Source organism: Macaca nemestrina, chromosome 2 (genome assembly GCF_043159975.1).
Source record: "Macaca nemestrina isolate mMacNem1 chromosome 2, mMacNem.hap1, whole genome shotgun sequence".
Taxonomy (NCBI): Eukaryota; Metazoa; Chordata; class Mammalia; order Primates; family Cercopithecidae; genus Macaca; species Macaca nemestrina.
This window is the reverse complement of record NC_092126.1, coordinates 75,768,030-75,788,861: the sequence shown is the minus strand read 5'-3', so window position 1 is coordinate 75,788,861 and position 20,832 is coordinate 75,768,030.

Sequence of the window (20,832 nt, the reverse complement as noted above, 5' to 3'; positions counted from 1 at the left end):
AGAAACCAAACTATGGAGACTTGTCCAGGGTCAAGAATGATGGTCTAGACTCTTCAAGTTTGCTTATTCTTTGATTTGCTAAAAAAAAGGTCTAAGTCTGAGGTCTTACACTGTTTACTGTGCTTCTAAGGAGGCAACCTCTTCTTACTTGTGCCTGCTTTACCAGGCTTCAAAGTACTCCATATATGTCATTTTAGGGTATTTCTGTGATCATATTTAGCCAAGGCCCACAGAACCATGTAGATGTAAACAGTTTATAGACATACATACATTGGATTTTCACCTATATAAAAATTTGCTTAAATTTTGTTTGACTGATGATAACCTCATTACTTGACAATGAATTAATTTAGAAAGAATCAGTTGTGAGTTAATTATAATGTTCAAGGTACATATAATTAATTTTACTACTGTACTAGAGTCATAATTAATATAATCCATCCTAAGACATTAATGCAAATGAGTAATTGCAGTTCTAGGCTCTTAGCCATGGACATGCAGATTAGTATTTGCAAAAAGATTATGAAAAACACTATGGACTATTAATATTTCACACTAAGTAGGGTAGTTTGATCTAGTTAATCTTTCACTTTAAATTTTATCAATAATATTTTCTAAATTAAATTAATATGCTCAAGAGAAAACAAACTTTGGAAACAGTTTATAAAAGACTCATAACTTAATTTGAAATATAAACTGGTTGTTAAATAAATTTCTATTTTATTTTTAAAAATTCATTTAAATAGAGTGAGTTCTTAATTATTCATGTCATTAGGATTTGAAAGAAAGGTAGAATGTTAAAGTGTTTTGATTGATAAGCCAAGTTGCCAATGTTTGATAACTATGTAAAATTGTATCTGGATTTTAATTGAATATATATTTTACGGTAAAAACTAAGATTAATTTTATATCATATATGTAATCAACTAATGCTAAGGTTAAACATTCTTATATGATTCTGGATTGTCATAGTAGATAGATCGAATGAACTAATTTTCTTAATGGAAATGGTCAAATATAAAATGAATATTTAAAAATTTCTAAGTAACATATTGTTATGAACAATAGCACCTAACTAGATGTTATTTTTCTTGTTATAGGCTGAATTGCTTCCCCTACAAAATTCATGCATTAAAGCTCTAACCTCAAGTACCTCAGAATGTGACTCTGGAGACAGAGTTTTCAAAGAGGTAATTAAATTAAAATTAGGAGATTGGGACCTACAGAGAGACACCAGGAACATTACCCCACACAGAAATGACCATACGAAGAGGAAACAAGAGGGAAAACATTTCCAAGTCAAAGAAAGATGCCTCAGAGAACACTAACCCTGCAAGTACCTTGATCTTGGATGTCTACCCTCCGTAATTGTGAGAAAATAAATTCCTGTTGTTTAAGCCACCCAGTGTTTGATATTTTGTTATAGGATTCTTACCAAACTAACCAAACTAATATATCTCCTTATACAATTATTGAAGTTAATGTTAGGCTTTCTAGTAAGAAGGATTTATAATTTTTAAAATAAAATAATGATCTTAATAGCTGTAAATTAGAATTTATTGAAGAAATTAAAAGAGACAATACACCTGGAAATAATATAAAGTTTACTAGCTTTTATGATCTTTTTTTATTGAATATAGATCTTTTACATCCCATCTGTGTGCTCGTTCATTTAATTTAATTTAACAAATATTGTCACTTAGTTTTCGGAAAACTGCAACATTTGTCTCACCGATGACGTCTCTTTTTCTCTTCAGAAAAGTAATGAAGAGCTCTATACTATCTGATGGATCAGGAAAAGTCAAATAGAGGCTGGATGCAGTGGTTCATCAAAGAAAGAAAGAAAGAAAGAAAGAAAGAAAGAAAGAAAGAAAGAAAGAAAGAAAGAAAGAAAGAAAGAAAGAAAGAAAGAAAGAAAGAAAGAAAGAAAGAAAGAAAGAAAGAAAGAAAGAAAGAAAGACAGAAAGAAAGAAAGAGAAAAAGAAAGAAAGAAAGAAGGAAAGAAAGAAAGAAAGAAAGAAAGAAAGAAAGAAAGAAAGAAAGAAAGAAAGAAAGAAAGAAAGAAAGAAAGAAAGAAAGAAAGAAAGAGAGGGAGAGAGGGAGGGAGGGAGAGAGAGAGAAAGAAAGAAAGAAAGAAAGAAAGAAAGAAAGAAAGAAAGAAAGAAAGAAAGAAAGAGAAAGAAAGAAAGAAAGAAAGGGAGAGAGGGAGGGAGAAAGAAAGAAAGAAAGAAAGAAAGAAAGAAAGAAAGAAAGAAAGAAAGAAAGAAAGAAAGAAAGAAAGAAAGAAAGAGAAAAAGAAAGAAAGAAAGAAAGAAAGAAAGAAAGAAAGAAAGAAAGAAAGAAGAAAGAAAGAAAGAAAGAAAGAAAGGGAGAGAGGGAGGGAGGGAGGGAAAAAGAAAGAAAGAAAGAAAGAAAGAAAGAAAGAAAGAAAGAAAGAAAGAAAGAAAGAAAGAAAGAAAAAGAAAGAAAGAAAAGAAAGAAAGAAAGAGCAAAGAAGGAAGGAAGGAAGGAAGGAAAGAAGGAAAGTAGGCAGGCAGGCAGAGACATCTATTAGGGAAGTTTTCATCTGAACTTGAAAAATGGGAGGAGAAAATCTTTAACATGCACATTGCATACTGTTTTCTACTGTTGGTTTATGAAATGTTTAATAACTATTTTCTCAGTGACTTTTGCTCATTTTTAAAAAGGAGTTGTATATTTCTTACTACAAAGTCTTTGTTTTCACTTTTGTTTATTTCTTTAATTATCATGAATACATAATAGGTGCATATATTTATAGAGTTCTGTGACATTTTGATACGAGCATAAAATGCATAATAATCAAATCAGGGTAAATGAGTTACCCATCACCTCAAGCACTTATCATTTCTTTGTGGTTAGGAGCATTACAATTCCACTCTTCAAATTATTTTTAAATATACTATAAATTATTGTCGACTGTAGGTGCCCTGTTGTCGTAACAGCTACTAGATCTTATTCATTCTATCTACCTATATTTTTACACCCATTAATCATCCTCACCATATCTCATCTCCTTGCTACCCTTCCCAGCCTCTAGTAACCATAATTATACTCTCTAGTTCAATGACATCAATTGTTTTTATTTCAGCTACCAATCGTAAGAGAAAATATGCCATATTTATCTTTTTGTGCCTGGCATATTTTACTTAAAGTAATGTCCTCCAGTCCATCCATCTTGTTGCGAATGACAAATTTAATTCTTTTTTTTTTTTTTTAATCACTGAACCATGTTCCACTGTGTATATACACCACATTGTCTTTATGTATTTATCCCTTGAAGGACACTTAGGTCGATTCAAAATCTTGGCTATTATCAATAGTTCTTCAATAAACATGAGAGTTCATACATCACTTTGATATACTCATTTTTTATTTGGTGAGGTTGATTATTGACCTAGCAGTGGGACTGAAACATCATATGGTAGTTCAATTTTCATTTTTTTTGAGAAACCTCCATACTGTTATCCATAGCAGTCCTACTAATTTACATTCCCACCAACAATGTACAAGGTTTCCTCTTTCTCCACATCTTCATCAGCATTCATTATTGTCTTTTTTTTTTTTTTTTAGATAAAATCCTCTTTCTATAAATTTCAAAAGTGTTTTTAAAGCATTGTGGATACAATTTGTTTGCCAGATACATGATTTGAAAGTAATTCTTCTTCTGTAACTTAACTTTTCTAATCTTTCAACAGTGTTGTTGAAAGCAACAGCAAATTGTTATTTTTCTTAAATATAATTTATATTTATTTATTTATTTATTTATTTATTTATTTATTTATTTATTTTGAGATGGAGTCTCGCTCTGTCGCCCAGGCTGGAGTGCAGTGGCGCCATCTGTGCTCACTGCAAGCTCCACCTCCCAGGTTCACGCCATTCTCCTTCCTCAGCCTCCTGAGTAGCTGGCGTCCATCACCACGCCCGGCTAATTTTTTTGTATTTTTTTAATAGAGAAGGGGTTTCACCCTGTTAGCCAGGATGATCTCGATCTCCTGACCTCGTGATCCGCCCGCCTCGGACTTCCAAAGTGCTGGGATTACAGGCATAAGCCAATGCGCCCGGCCTCATTTTTTCAACTAGATTGTGTTTTCAGTGTCATGTCTAAGAACTCTACCTAACCCCTGAGCCCACAGGCACTTTGAGTGAAAGAAATCAGTTTCAATAGGTTGTAATTCCATTTACACAACATTCTTGACAAGAAAAACAAATACTGACAGAAAAAGTGCCGTGGTTGCCAGTGGTGGAAGATAATGTGACTACAAAAGGGTGCTCTGAGGAGTTTTCTAGGGTGACAGAACTGTTCCGTACTCTGATCATCGTGGTGGTTAAACAAATCTATGCATGGTTATAACTCATGCAACTACACAATTCTGCAAAAAATTCAGCTTGCTTAATGTTAAATGAAAGCAAAAAAGTACATACGTATAAAGCAAAAATATAAATTGTTATCATAAGTATATTGTATAGTAGATATTCCTTAGAAGTATATGAATGACAATTATCAAGAAGGCACAGTAATGATGAATTAACATTAAATTTATTAGATCACAGAACTCAAAAGCATTGAATAAGATAGTTTTCATATTCAGAGACTGGTCTGATCTTACATATTAGTAAGTTCAGTGATAAACTTATGAAATTAAAATATATAAGGCTTGGTGTGGTGGCTCATGTCTGTAACCCCAGCTACTGGGGTAGCTGAGTTAGGTGGATAGCTTAAGCCCAGGAGTTCGAGGCTGCAGTGAGCTATAATCATCTCACCACTACACTCCAGTCTGGGGAATACAGTGAGATTATATTTCTTTTTATGTTCTTTTTTTTTTTTTCTTTATTTTCTTTTTGAAATGGAGTCTAGCTCTGCTGCCCAGGGTGGAGTGCAATGGCGCTATTTTGGCTTACTGCAACCTCCACCTCCCGAGTTCAAGCGATTCTTCTGCCTCAGCCTCCTGAGTAGCTGGGATTACAGGCGCCCGCCGACATGCCCAGCTAATTTGTGTACTTTTAGTAGAGACGGGGTTTCACTGTGTTGGCCAGGCTGGTCTTGAGCTCCTGACCTCATTATCTGCCCACCTCAGCCTCCCAAAGTGCTGGAATTACAAGCATGAGCCACCACGCCCGGCTGAGACTGTATTTCTTAAAGAGAGAAAAAAAGATGGAAAGGAAGAAAGAAAACAAATTAAAACATGTAGTGTAGAAATTCCAAAAACTATTTGTTACTGCTTTATTAAGCCTGGGTAATGAAAACATACACAGCAGAAGGCAGTATTGGTATCAGAGTTTCTAATTTTTTTCCTTAAAAATCAACAACAAACATTTGTAAAATACTATGAATAGAAAATTTTAAAAAATCACAATACTGTGAGCAGGGACATAACAATCCCATATAACAGTAATTAAATATTTGAGACATGTTCCCTTAGTTTCTTCACATTGGCCAGAAGCCAAACTTAATGGCAAGCAGGACATAAGGGGACCATGCATTATAAAATGGGCATTTAGGGCATATTGTAGCCAGTTCCTCTGGATGTAGTAATTCATGGATTCTTGAAAGAAAGTGTCACACAGTCAACAATTATTTATTTGCTTGTTTGTCTAGCTGTTTATTCAATACAGGCTGAACCAATGATAACCTTAGATTAGACATAAAATTATTTTTAATACCTGATACTTCTTTTTTTTCTTTCTTTTCTGTTACTTGTTAGAATTGTGGGTTTAACAAATTATTAGATCAGTGAATCAGTGAAGATAACTTCTAAATATTAATTAACTGTCTTTAAAAAGAGTACAAAACTCCTCATGCATGTCTTTAAAAAGAGTACAAAACCCTCATGTCTTTAAAAAGAGTACAAAACCCTCATGTCTTTAAAAAGAGTACAAAACCCCCTTTTTTGTGACTGCTACTAACATACTGCTGTAAATAAGGAAATATTATTACTAGGAAATTTTCTACATGTATAAGGTTGAAAAAGACTGCATTCTCAACAAGAATAGGAGAAAATAGAAAAGCTTCCAAGGATAAATTAAAGGGGCAAAAAGCTTATACTGGTACAATGGCTTTAAAAATGTGCTTGCTTTGAATTTATCAGGAGATAAGCAATGATACAAAAATAGGCTGCTAATTAATAAAGACAAGCTTAAAATTAATAAATTCAAAATGGCTGAGTTGCTGAAACTACTTGTACAACTAAATTTTAAATTAGAAAAATGAGAGAAATTTAGGAAATAATGACATACTTGCAAAAATGCTATTGACCAACCCTGAGGGGAATTTTTGAAAATTTGAATAAACCCAAATCAGCAAATTTAGATGATCTGTTTCCAAGGGCAAGGAACAAGTTTGTTACATAATATTGCACCTCTTTCTGTCAGTCACTGAATTGACAATAAATGTATAAAAATAATGTCAACACATCTATGTATAGGTAAGCTTACCAATTATCTCAGTCATCTTAAATCCTACTTTTGATTCAGTATGTCTTTCATTTCTATTTTATTTTTATTTTATTAATTAATTTATTTATTTTTATTATTATTATTATTACACTTTAAGTTATAGGGTACATGTGCATAACGTGCAGGTTTGTTACATATGTATACTTGTGCCATGTTGCTGTGCTGAACCCATCAACTTGTCAGCACCCATCAACTCGTCATTTACATCAGGTATAACTCTCAATGCAATCCCTCTCCCCTCCCCCCTCCCCATGATAGGCCCCGGTGTGTTATGTTCCCCTTCCCGAGTCCAAGTGATCTCATTGTTCAGTTCCCACCTATGAGTGAGAACATGCGGTGTTTGGTTTTCTGTTCTTGTGATAGTTTGCTAAGGATGATGTTTCCAGCTGCATCCATGTCCCTACAAAGGACACAAACTCATCCTTTTTTATGGCTGCATAGTATTCCATGGTGTATATGTGCCACATTTTCTTAATCCAATCTGTCACTGATGGACATTTGGGTTGATTCCAAGTCTTTGCTATTGTGAATAGTGCCACAATAAACATACGTGTGCATGTGTCTTTATAGCAGCATGATTTATAATCCTTTGGGTATATCCCCAGTAATGGGATGGCTGGGTCATATGGTACATCTAGTTCTAGATCCTTGAGGAATCGCCATACTGTTTTCCATAATGGTTGAACTAGTTTACAATCCCACCAACAGTGTAAAAGTGTTCCTATTTCTCCACATCCTCTCCAGCACCTGTTGTTTCCTGACTTTTTAGTGATCACCATTCTAACTGGTGTGAGATGGTATCTCATTGTGGTTTTGATTTGCATTTCTCTGATGGCCAGTGATGATGAGCATTTTTTCATGTGTCTGTTGGCTGTATGAATGTCTTCTTTTGAGAAATGTCTGTTCATATCCTACGCCCACTTTTTGATGGGGTTGTTTGTTTTTTTCTTGTAAATTTGTTTGAGTTCTTTGTAGTTTCTGGATATTAGCCCTTTGTCAGATGAGTAGATTGCAAAAATTTTCTCCCATTCTGTAGGTTGCCTGTTCACTCTGATGGTAGTTTCTTTTGCTGTGCAGAAGCTCTTTAGTTTAATGAGATCCCATTTGTCAATTTTGGCTTTTGCTGTCGTTGCTTTTGGTGTTTTAGACATGAAGTCTTTGCTTATGCCTATGTCCTGAATGGTATTACCTAGGTTTTCTTCTAGGGTTTTTATGGTATTAGGTCTAATATTTAAGTCTCTAATCCATCTTGAATTAATTTTTGTATAAGGAGTAAGGAAAGGATCCAGTTTCAGCTTTCTACTTATGGCTAGCCAATTTTCCCAGCACCATTTATTAAATAGGGAATCCTTTCCCCATTTCTTGTTTCTCTCAGGTTTGTCAAAGATCAGATGGCTGTACATGTGTGGTATTATTTCTGAGGACTCTGTTCTGTTCCATTGATCTATATCTCTGTATTGGTACCAGTACCGTGCTGTTTTGGTTACTGTAGCCTTGTAGTATAGTTTGAAGTCAGGTAGTGTGATGCCTCCAGCTTTGTTCTTTTGACTTAGGATTGTCTTGGAGATGCCGGTTCCATATGAACTTTTGGTTCCATATGAACTTTAAAGCAGTTGTTTCCAATTACGTGAAGAAACTCATTGGTAGCTTGATGGGGATGGCATTGAATCTATAAATAACCTTGGGCAGTATGGCCATTTTCACGATATTGATTCTTCCTATCCATGAGCATGGTATGTTCTTCCATTTGTTTGTGTCTTCTTTTATTTCACTGAGCAGTGGTTTGTAGTTCTCCTTGAAGAGGTCCTTTACATCCCTTGTAAGTTGGATTCCTAGGTATTTTATTCTCTTTGAAGCAATTGTGAATGGAATTTCATTCATGATTTGGCTCTCTGTCTGTTACTGGTGTATAGGAATGCTTGTGATTTTTGCACATTAATTTTGTATCCTGAGACTTTGCTGAAGTTTCTTATCAGCTTAAGGAGATTTTGGGCTGAGACAATGGGATTTTCTAAATATACAATCATGTCATCTGCAAAGAGGGACAATTTGACTTCTTCTTTTCCTAACTGAATATCCTTGATTTCTTTCTCTTGTCTGATTGCCCTAGCCAGAACTTCCAACACTATGTTGAATAGGAGTGGTGAGAGAGGGCATCCCTGTCTTGTGCCAGTTTTCAAAGGGAATTTTTCCAGTTTTTGCCCATTCAGTATGATATTGGCTGTGGGTTTGTCATAAATAGCTCTTATGATTTTGAGGTACATTCCATCAATACCGAATTTATTGAGCGTTTTTAGCATGAAGGGCTGTTGAATTTTGTCAAAAGCCTTTTCTGCATCTATTGAGATAATCATGTGGTTCTTGTCTTTGGTTCTGTTTATATGCTGGATTATGTTTATTGATTTGCGAATGTTGAACCAGCCTTGCATCCCAGGGATGAAGCCCACTTGATCATGGTGGATAAGCTTTTTGATGTGCTGCTGAATCCGGTTTGCCAGTATTTTATTGAGGATTTTTGCATCGATGTTCATCAGGGATATTGGTCTAAAATTCTCTTTTTTTGTTGTGTCTCTACCAGGCTTTGGTATCAGGATGATGTTGGCCTCATAAAATGAGTAAGGGAGGATTCCCTCTTTTTCTATTGATTGGAATAGTTTCAGAAGGAATGGTACCAGCTCCTCCTTCTACCTCTGGTAGAATTCAGCTGTGAATCCATCTGGTCCTGGACTTTTTTTGGTTGATAGGCTATTAATTATTGCCTCTATTTCAGAGCCTGCTATTGGTCTATTCAGGGATTCAACTTCTTCCTGGTTTAGTCTTGGGAGAGTGTAAGTGTCAAAGAAATTATCCATTTCTTCTAGATTTTCTAGTTTATTTGCATAGAGGTGTTTATAGTATTCTGTGATGGTAGTTTGTATTTCTGTGGGGTCGGTGGTGATATCCCCTTTATCATTTTTTATTGCGTCTATTTGATTCTTCTCTCTTTTCTTCTTTATTAGTCTTGCTAGCGGTCTGTCAATTTTGTTGATCTTTTCAAAAAACCAACTCCTGGATTCATTGATTTTTTGGAGGGTTTTTTGTGTCTCTATCTCCTTCAGTTCTGCTCTGATCTTAGTTATTTCTAGCCTTCTGCTAGCTTTTGAATGTGTTTGCACTTGCTTCTCTAGTTCTTTTAATTGTGATGTTAGAGTGTCAATTTTAGATCTTTCCTGCTTTCTCTTGTGGGCATTTAGTGCTATAAATTTCCCTCTACACACTGCTTTAAATGTGTCCCCGAGATTCTGGTATGTTGTATCTTTGTTCTCATTGATTTCAAAGAACATCTTTATTTCTGCTTCATTTCGTTATGTACCCAGTAGTCATTCAGGAGCAGGTTGTTCAGTTTCCATGTAGTTGAGCGGTTTTGATTGAGTTTCTTAGTCCTGAGTTCCAGTTAGATTGCACTGTGGTCTGAGAGACAGTTTGTTATAATTTCTGTTCTTGTACATTTGCTGAGGAGTGCTTTACTTCCAATTATGTGGTCAATTTTTGAATAAGTGCGATGTGGTGCTGAGAAGAATGTATATTCTGTTGATTTGGGGTGGAGAGTTCTATAGATGTCTATTAGGTCTGCTTGCTGCAGAGATGAGTTCAATTCCTGGATATCCTTGTTAACTTTCTGTCTCATTGATCTGTCTAATGTTGACAGTGGAGTGTTGAAGTCTCCCATTATTATTGTATGGGAGTCTAAGTCTCTTTGTGAGTCTCTAAGGACTTGCTTGATGAATCTGGGTGCTCCTGTATTGGGTGCATATATATTTAGGATAGTTAGCTCTTCCTGTTGAATTGATCCCTTTACCATTATGTAATGGCCTTCTTTGTCTCTTTTGATCTTTGATGGTTTAAAGTCTGTTTAATCAGAGACTAGTATTGCAACCCCTGCTTTTTTTTGTTCTCCAGTTGCTTGGTAAATCTTCCTCCATCCCTTTATTTTGAGCCTATGTATGTCTCTGCGTGTGAGATGGGTCTCCTGAATACAGCAGACTGATGGGTCTTGACTCTTTATCCAGTTTGCCAGTCTGTGTCTTTTAATTGGAGCATTTAGTCCATTTACATTTAAGGTTAAGATTGTTATGTGTGAACTTGATCCTGCCATTATGATATTAACTGGTTATTTTGCTTGTTAGTTGATGCAGTTTCTTCCTAGCCTAAATGGTCTTTACATTTTGGCATGTTTTTGCAATGGCTGGTACCGGTTGTTCCTTTCCATGTTTAGTGCTTCCTTCAGGGTCTCTTGTAAGGCAGGCCTAGTGGTGACAAAATCTCTAAACATTTGCTTATCTGTAAAGGATTTTATTTCTCCTTCACTTATGAAACTTAGTTTGGGTGGATATGAAATTCTGGGTTTAAAATTCTTTTCTTTAAGAATGTTGAATAGTGGCCCCCACTCTCTTCTGGCTTGGAGAGTTTCTGCCGAGAGATCTGCTGTTATTCTGATGGGCTTCCCTTTGTGGGTAACCCGACCTTTCTCTCTGGCTGCCCTTAAGATTTTTTCCTTCATTTCAACTTTGGTGAATCTGGCAATTATGTGTCTTGGAGTTGCTCTTCTCGAGGAGTATCTTCGTGGCGTTCTCCGTATTTCCTGGATTTGAATGTTGGCCTGCCTTACTAGGTTGGGGAAGTTCTCCTGGATGATATCCTGAAGTGTTTTCCAACTTGGTTCCATTTTCCCCCTCACTTTCAGGCACCCCAATCAGATGTAGATTTGGTCTTTTTACATAATCCCATACTTCTTGCAGGCTTTGTTCATTTCTTTTTCTTCTTTTTTCTTTTGGTTTCTCTTCTCACTTCGTTTCGTTCATTTGATCCTCAATCGCTGATACTCTTTCTTCCAGTTGATCGAGTCGGTTACTGAACCTTGTGCATTTGTCACGTATTTCTTGTGTCATGGTTTTCATCTCTTTCATTTCGTTTATGACCTTCTCTGCATTAATTACTCTAGCCATCAATTCTTCCACTTTTTTTTCAAGATTTTTAGTTTCTTTGCGCTGGGTACGTAATTCCTCCTTTAGCTCTGAGAAGTTTGATGGACTGAAGCCTTCTTCTCTCATCTCGTCAAAGTCATTCTCCATCAAGCTTTGACCCTTGCTGGCGATGAGCTGCGCTCCTTTGCCGGGGGAGATGCGCTCTTATTTTTTGAATTTCCAGCTTTTCTGCCCTGCTTTTCCCCCATCTTTGTGGTTTTATCTGCCTCTGGTCTTTGATGATGATGGTGACGTACTGATGGGTTTTTGGTATAGGTGTCCTTCCTGTTTGATAGTTTTCCTTCTAACAGTCAGGACCCTCAGCTGTAGGTCTGTTGGAGATTGCTTGAGGTCCACTCCAGACCCTGTTTGCCTGGGTGTCAGCAGCAGAGGCTGCAGAAGATAGAATATTGCTGCACAGTGAGTGTTCCTGTCTGATTCTTGCTTTGGAAGCTTCCTCTCAGGGGTGTACTCCACCCTGTGAGGTGTGGGGTGTCAGACTGCCCCTAGTGGGGGATGTCTCCCAGTTAGGCTACTCAGGGGTCAGGGACCCACTTGAGCAGGGAGTGTGTCCCTTCTCAGATCTCAACCTCCATGTTGGGAGATCCACTGCTCTCTTCAAAGCTGTCAGACAGAGTCGTTTGCGTCTGCAGAGGTTTCGGCTGTGTTTGTTATTGCCCTGTCCCCAGAGGTGGAGTCTACAGAGACAGGCAGGTTTCCTTGAGCTGCTGTGAGCTCCACCCAGTTCGATCTTCCCAGCAGCTTTGTTTACCTACTTAAGCCTCAGCAATGGCGGGTGCCCCTCCCCTAGCCTGGCTGCTGCCTTGCCGTTAGATCGCAGACTGCTGTGCTAGCAATGAGGGAGGCTCCATGGGCGTGGGACCCTCCCGGTCAGGTGTGGGATATGATCTCCTGGTGTGCCTGTTTGCTTAAAGCGCAGTATTGGGGTGGGAGTTACCCGATTTTCCAGGTGTTGTGTGTCTCAGTTCCCCTGGCTAGGAAAAGGGATTCCCTTTCCCCTTGGGCTTCCCAGGTGAGGCGATGCCTCGCCCTGCTTCAGCTCTCACTGGTAGGGCTGCAGCAGCTGACCAGCACCGATTGTCTGGCACTCCCTAGTGAGATTAACCCAGTACCTCAGTTGAAAATGCAGAGATCACCGGTCTTCTGTGTCACTCGCGCTGGGAGTTGGAGACTGGAGCTGTTCCTATTCGGCCATCTTGCTCCGCCCCCCCAGTATGTCTTTTATTGTATTGATTTTTTCCATACCTCAAAATAAGAAATTGGGTACTTCTTTCTTTTCTAGTTGTTTTTCAAAATTGTCGTAACTGAAATAAAAGAGAAAATAACTTCTGAATTAAAAATATGGATACTGATGAGAAAGGGACAAAAATTCATGATGAGGACAATGAGGTGTTTTGTTTGTGTGGTTTTGTCGTTTGTTTTTCAGTCTACTAAAATAGTAAGGAACTACTTTTGGAGGAGATGATACATAATCTGAAACTTCAGAAGTGAGAAGGATCTCACTATCTGAGGTACTGAGGGTAAGATCATTCCAGAAAAAGAGAACAGTTTATCTAAACATTTGCAATAAAAAGCTTTTATGTTCAAGAAACGAAACAAGGTTTTCTTGGCTGAAGTTCAGTGCCTCCAAGTGATAGTAATAGGACAAAAGGAAGATAATAAGAGTTAGATTGTGAAGATCACAGTAAGAAGTTTGAATAGAAAAGTGTACAATTTAGTATTTAAGTATATCACCCTTAAATGAAAACTACTTCAAGTTCTAGTTCCTTTTAAATATTTTCCAGTGGCTGAAGAAGTTATGTTAACAAGGTAGAATAGGTTTTTAAGATGAGAAAAAATGATAGAAATATATTAACTGATAGAACAAGCAGAAAGTATGCAGCATGTGTAAGTAATCTCAATCTCTAAATAGTAATAGATACACAATTGTAATAAAAAAATAGATGACTTGTATAACAACTTTTGCCACAAATTCTAATGTACACTACTCTTTTTCTGTACTCCATGATTAATCCACTTAAGTGTTTTTGAAAATTTACAGATAGTTTAAGGGTTAAAAACAAATCCATCAAAAATACAGCATGTCATTATTTTTATCTTATTTTTTGTTAGTGCAGTGCATATTTTCTTAGCAGAGTGATTATTTTGTAGAATGATAATTATGAACTTGAATGGTAGTGAACAATCAACACTAGCAGATCTTATCTCATACTATAAAAAAAAATAAATATTTCTTTAGCTCCTATTTGGAGATAATGTTATTATTCCACCGTTTACATTAAGTGTCAAGAAAGTTATATCAGATGTGATTTCAAAAGTTCAAATCTTGCTCTAAAGGATGTTATTTACAGAAATGTTAATTCTGCAACTTTACATATACCTAATTCACATTGGCCTATGTTTGTGAGAATTTATATATATAATAATTGTGCATATTATTTTATGTTTGTCTCTTTACTTCCTCTTCTTCCTATCTTATTTACATCACAAATATCATTATGTTTTAAATGAGTGACATAATGAAAACAATAACTAAACAATAGTCTGAGCTCTAGTATCAATATGTTTCCTGTAACAACTGGTTGAGCATAAGAAAGTTATTAAGCATGAGGAACTTCATGGATAAAATGACAAGTTATTATGGTGCATGAGAAATAGCAGGAGTCTTATAATCACAGGTAAATTTTTTGTTTGTTTCCAAATATTTTCTCTTGTTTCTTATTAGCTCTAAAACTCTTATTGGTTATTTAACTCCTTAAACTATCTTTTCTTCATCAGGATAACAGTATAAAGGCACTTTACACATGTTACTGTGAAGACAAAATGATATAATGGGTACTAAAGTGCAATATGACACTATAACAGATATATCTATATGTGAAAATTGATTATTTTAATTGAAAATAAATGTGTGAGAAATACCTTACCCCTCTTTATGCATTGGAGATTCTGTCATTTATTTTTATTATTTTTTGGCAGCAACAGTATTTCTATATATAGTTTTAAAATAATTCCCAATAAATTTAGTAGATAACTTCTCGTTTTCTCTCTCTTGATTTATTGGCCTTATTTTATTTATTTATTTATTTTTTGTCAATTATCCAAGGAGTTTCTACAGTAATTAAATGGGTTGTATTGGTAGTATGTATAAAGCAATTATATGGTAGTATTAGTACTAAGGGACATTTATACATATACATAAAGTATTTCCTACCTCTTAAAACTTTGTAGGATAGACAAAATATGTAATTCCTCACGTATCACAAGCCAAGATTTAAATATCAAAAAAGAATTACTCAAACAACAATGATATATGAGTTGTGAATATCCAGACAAATTCAAAAATTTGTTGGCATCTGGTGTAGGTGTTATAACTGGGTAGTTGGCATTAGTGATACATGGCATTCCACAAGAAGAAAATAGTAAGAATAAATGTTAGGAGTCTGGATATGGTGACTCACGCCTGTAATCCCAGCACTTTGAAAGGCCGAGGAGGGCGAATCACGAAGTCAGGACATCGAGACCATCCTGGCTAACACAGTGAAACCCCGTCTCTACTAAATATACAAAAAATTAGCCGGGCGTGGTAGCGGGCGCTTGTAGCAGGAGAATGGCGTGAACCCGGGAGGCAGAGCTTGCAGTGAGGAGAGATGGCGCCACTGCACTCCAGCCTGGGCGACAGAGCAAGATTCTGTCTCAACAACAGCAAGACAACCAAAAAATTAAAAAAAAAAATAAATAAATAAAAAAATCAGGAGACAGAAAGCCAATAGCTTTGGAGAAGTAAAAAAGGACCAGATTTGCTATATTGAATATAGGATAGCAAAAAGTCTGGAAAGAGGGTCTTGTACCCTAGCTGAAATTATTTGATTTTTCTCACAAAGTCAGTGATGGTGCCTTGGAAGAAATTAGGAAGTGCTATGATCAAAGTAGTCTTCCTGGAATATCAATCTGATGCTGTTATGCAGGACAGACTAGAGGAGGGAAAAAAAGCAGCTCTGGAGAGATATATTAGAAGGCTTCTTTGGCAGTCCAGAAATTCATGATTACCTAGACCAGGATATGAATACAATGAATGAAAAATGACAGGGTCTACATGAAATATGTATAACTGAAGATTGCACAGATCTTGGTAACTGATTGGATCTGAGAAAGAAAGGAAGGCACCAAAAATAACTATTGTATCATTAATATGGCCATTCTACCCAAAGCAATCTACGTATTCAACAGTACTCCTATCAAACTTCCAATGTCATTTTTTCACAGAATTAGGAAAACGAAACAAAAAAAACTATTTTAAAGTTTATATGGAACCAAAAAGAGCCCGACTGGCCAGAACAATTCTAGGCAAAAAGAACAAAGCCAGAGACATCACATTACTGACTTTCTATAACGGTACAGTAACCAAAACTGCATGGTTCTGGTATAAAAGCAGAAACATACAGAAAGGGAACAGAATAGAAAACACATAAATAAAGCCACATAGCTACAACCCTCTGATCTTTGACAAAATTGACAAAAGTAAGAAATAGAGAAAAGACTCCTGTTCAATAAATGTTGCTGGGGTAACTGATTAGCCATACACAGAAGAATGAAACTGGACCCCTATGTTTCACCACATACAAATGTAATATGGGTAAAAGATTTAAATATAAGACCTTAAACATTAAAAATCCTAGAGAAAAACTTAAGTAATACCCTTCTGGACATCAGCATTGACAAATAATTTATTACTAAGTCCTCAAAAGCAATTTCCAGAAAAACAAAAACAAAAATGACAAGTGAAAACTAAACTGAAGAGCTTCTACACAGTAAAAGGAACCACCAACAGCATAAATAGACAACCTACAGAATGGGAGAAAATATTCACAAACTATGCATCCAACAAAAGTCTAATATCTAGAATCTATAAGGAACTTAAGCAATTCAACTAGAAAAACACAAACAACCTCTTTATAAAATGGGCAAATGATATGAACAAACATATGAAAACATGCTCATCATCACTAATCATCAGAGAAAGGTATATCAAAACCACAACGAGATACTATGGGTAAAAGATTTAAATATACGACCTTAAACATTAAAAACCACAAGAAGGTACTATCTCACACAAGTCAGTAAGACTCTTAATAAAAAGTCAAAAAATAACAGATGCTGGCAAGGCTGCCAATAAAAGACAATGCTTATACACTGTTGATTGAAATATAAATTAGTTCAGCCATGGGGAAGCAGTTAGGATATTTCTCAGGGAAAATAAAATAGAACTACCACTCTACCCAGCCATCCCATTACTCTGTATATACCCAAAACGAAATAAATCATTCTAACAAAAAGACACATTCACTCATATGTTCACTGTAGCATGATTAACCACAGCAAAGGCATAAAATCAACCTAGGTGCCCATAAGAAAAATTTAATATATACATATTATAAAATAATATGTAATATAATATATTGGAAGATAGGTTAATCATATATTAGAAAAAACATATCTCATATATATATAGTTGGTGCAAAAATAATTTCATTTTTTGTTACTACTTTTGAATAATAAAACCCCAATTACTTTTGGACCAATGTTATACATGTACACCATGGAGTACTATACAGCCATAAGAAGTAAATCATGTACCTTGCAGCAACATGAATGCAGTTTGAGGTCATTATCCTAAGCAAATTAGCACAGAAAGAAAGAATCTAATGCTACATATTCTCACTTATAAATGGGAGCTAAACATTTGGTATACATACCATAAAGATGGAATAAATAGACACTGGAGACTACTAGAGAGAGGAGAGAAGTGATCAAGAACTAAAAAAAACCCTGCCTATTGGATGCTATACTCACTACTTGGATGATTGCATCATTCATATCCCAAACCTCACTGACATACAATATATCCATTTTACAAACCTACAGGCTGGGTGCTGTGGCTCACACCTGTATTTCTAGCACTTTAGGACTTTGGGAGGCCAAGGCAGGAGGATTGCTTGAGGCCAAGATTGCAAGACCAACCTGACCAACATACCAAGAACCTACCAGTAAAAATCAAAAAAAGAAAGAATGAGAGAGAGAGAATCTGCACATGTACTCTCTGAATCTAAAATAAAAGTTGAAAATACTTTAAAAAGAAACAAGAATTCTTGATATAAGATATACAGGAATATAGATGAACGGAAGCAAACTGTTTCTGTAACAAGTAAAGATAAAAAGAAAAGTGAGAATAAACATTATAAAAAATGGCTAGTTAATTCCCGATATTCTCTGTTTGTATCATTTGATAACTCTTCTTAAAATCATTCTCAAAAATCAAGCACATGATCTGTTTAATTTAATCTTTATTATTTATTATCTGTAGACATATGAAATATTTATATTCATGTAATATGCATATTATTATTCTATATAGTTTTAAAAAAGCTATCAAACTGAAGAATAAGATTTGGAACTCCAATTTAGTTCAGACTAAAAAAAAAATAACAACAGAATTTAAACAGAAATTAAAATAATCAATTTTTAATGAACATATAAGGCAACACTTGTAAGTTTTAAAAACATAATTAAGAACTAAGAAGAGCTATTATTGCCACACAATATTTTTATAAAATGAATTTTTCAAAAATAATGTTACAGTGTGATAGGAAATGTACTAAGGCAAAGACACAGGTTTATTTTGTCATAATGTACTTAAATTGATAAAAAACCAACATAATCTACAAAGGTCTTCAAAAATCTTTAGAGAAATTTTGCACGAGATATTATTAGGTGCTAAACAAAAGGCATTTTTTCAGTGTCAATAAAATAGTTGATGCAAACTGGAGCATAGAAAGGCAAATAAATCTCAAAAGTAAGCTTAAAAAATAAAATTGTATTTTAATCCCCTAAGAACTAGAACAAAATGAGGATGCTCACTTTCATCACTCCTATTTAATACAGTACTAGAAGCTTAGCCAGAGCAATCTGGCAAGAAAAATAATAAAGGCATCCAAATTGGAAAAGTAATTAATTTATCTCTTTTCCCTGATGATATGTTCTTATACCTAGAAAACCTTACAAACTCAATGAAAAATATTTGATTTGATAAATGAATTTGATAAAGTTTTTGAAGTTCTCATTATGAGTGAGCAGTGGGTCCAAATGCATCTGTGTTAAAAGTCCCGGGATTGTTGCACATTGGCTGACAATAAAAAGTAAGACAAAATTATAATGAGAGTGTCTGACTGAAATACAGATATAAATGTAGATTTGGTTACCAGGAACCCTAGCCTACATCCCCTTTGAATAAATCAGGTAGATAAAAATTTGGTGAAAATTTGATAATTTTAATTTATAATTGTTGTCATCTATCTAGAAGTTATTTACTCTAGGATATAATTTGTGAAATAATAATCTATTAATATATAAGAATAAATTTAAAAATGAAGAATTGCTCTAGAAACCAATTAGAAATGTCATATACCATCTATCACAAAGACAGAAAGTTTAAGCTTAAAATCTAGGTTGGAATGTATAACTATATTTAACTACTACAAGAATATAATTCATCTAGAGCACATAATTTTTTTTAATAATCCTAGAGGAGATAATAGAATATTTTATATTTTACAAAAATAATTAAAAACAAATAATAAAATATATTTACAATATGAATACTGTTAGTATTCATAACTATAGGGTAATAGTAATTAATAGTAGTTACTATTAGTTATTATAAATAATAATAGTTGCAGACTACTATTGAGTCACTGCTTCATATCAATCTCTCCATGATTTTTAAAAGCAATGATCCATTTGATCATCACAAAGCCCTGTAACTTGTTATTTCCATTATAGAGATGGTTCAAATTAAGCTATAAAATTGAGGAATTGTTTAAGTACTGTACTTAACTGCAACAGAGTAGGTTAATTTTTTTAAAAACTTAGAATGAATGAAGTAATTTTTAAGCAGGCTAACTTGGTAGGATTTGGGAGAGTATTAAAATCAATAATTGCTTCTAAGTTTGTTGGTATATACTAGGAACACAGAAAAGAGTGAATTATTTGCTACTCTTTATAAACAGATATTATTAATATACCGTATCTGTTCAGTCATACACAGCATAATAATATTTCAGTTAACAATGGACCACATATGTGATGGTCCCAAAATATTATAATACTATATTTTTACTGAAAACAGTTAACAGAAAAATTAAAGTAGGGTCCAAAGAAGTATGAGGTTTTTAAAATGTAATTATAATATATTCTTAAGCAGATTGTAGTAAGGTGTTTGAGAAACAAGTATCTGTTTATTTGAATCTACTGGCTTTTAGCTCAAGAAACAAATGCTAAATTCATGTAGAAATAAAGAATTCATAAGTTTGAAAGACAAAGACAAAATATTAGAAAAACTTTATTGTGCTCCGATGTGCTATGTTTTCATACAACTGTGTGTGTGAGAGAGAGAGATAAAGACAAGATGTCACATATTTACTTTGCATATCTATGTTTAGATATGCACATAGGTACCATTGTGTTACAATTGCCTACAGTATTCAGTACAGTATCAGGCTTCACAGGTTTGCAGCCTATGAACAATAGTTCACACCATATAGCATAGGTGTGTAGTAGGCCATATCATCAAGGTTTGTGTAAGTACACTCTAAGATTTTTGAAGATGAAATGCATTTCTCAGAAAGTATCCCTAGTTAAGCAACACATGACTATACTGTATTTGTGTCATGCTAGATGTTGCAATATATTTGTGCATATCACAATATATTGTGCTCACTCTATGTACAATAATTTATAAAATGATAATAAAGGAGACATGGGAAAACATTTTGACAAAATAATAAACCTCATTTATTACAGGCCTTAGATATCTGAGTCTCTCAGCCAGAAATAAAGCTATGACCAGGTGGGACAGGCACTCAACATTGAATGGCACACTTCTGTCATCCTACTTTCCTCTATCCCAGTTTTCCTCTTTTACCCTACATGTTGAGGGAAGAAATACTTTAAATTTTTATCTCAGCCAGAGGGATCTGGCTACTTTAGAAAATTCACATTTTGAATAAGCAGATGGTGAAAGGTTTCTCTCCTTTTGATTAGTGAGTTTTAAACAGACTTAAGGGGTAGAGTATTAGTACTTTCTCTGTGCTTTATGCTTAATATGTGTTACCACTTAAACTTCAAAACAAATTCTAAAAAAACAGATGTTCACATTTTATAACTGAAGAAACTGAGGTTTAAGGAAATCGTATAATTGCCAAATAAAACCAAACTTAAATTGGAGACTCAATTCTTGAATTCAAGTCTGACTTTAAAAGTTACAGTATTTTACTAC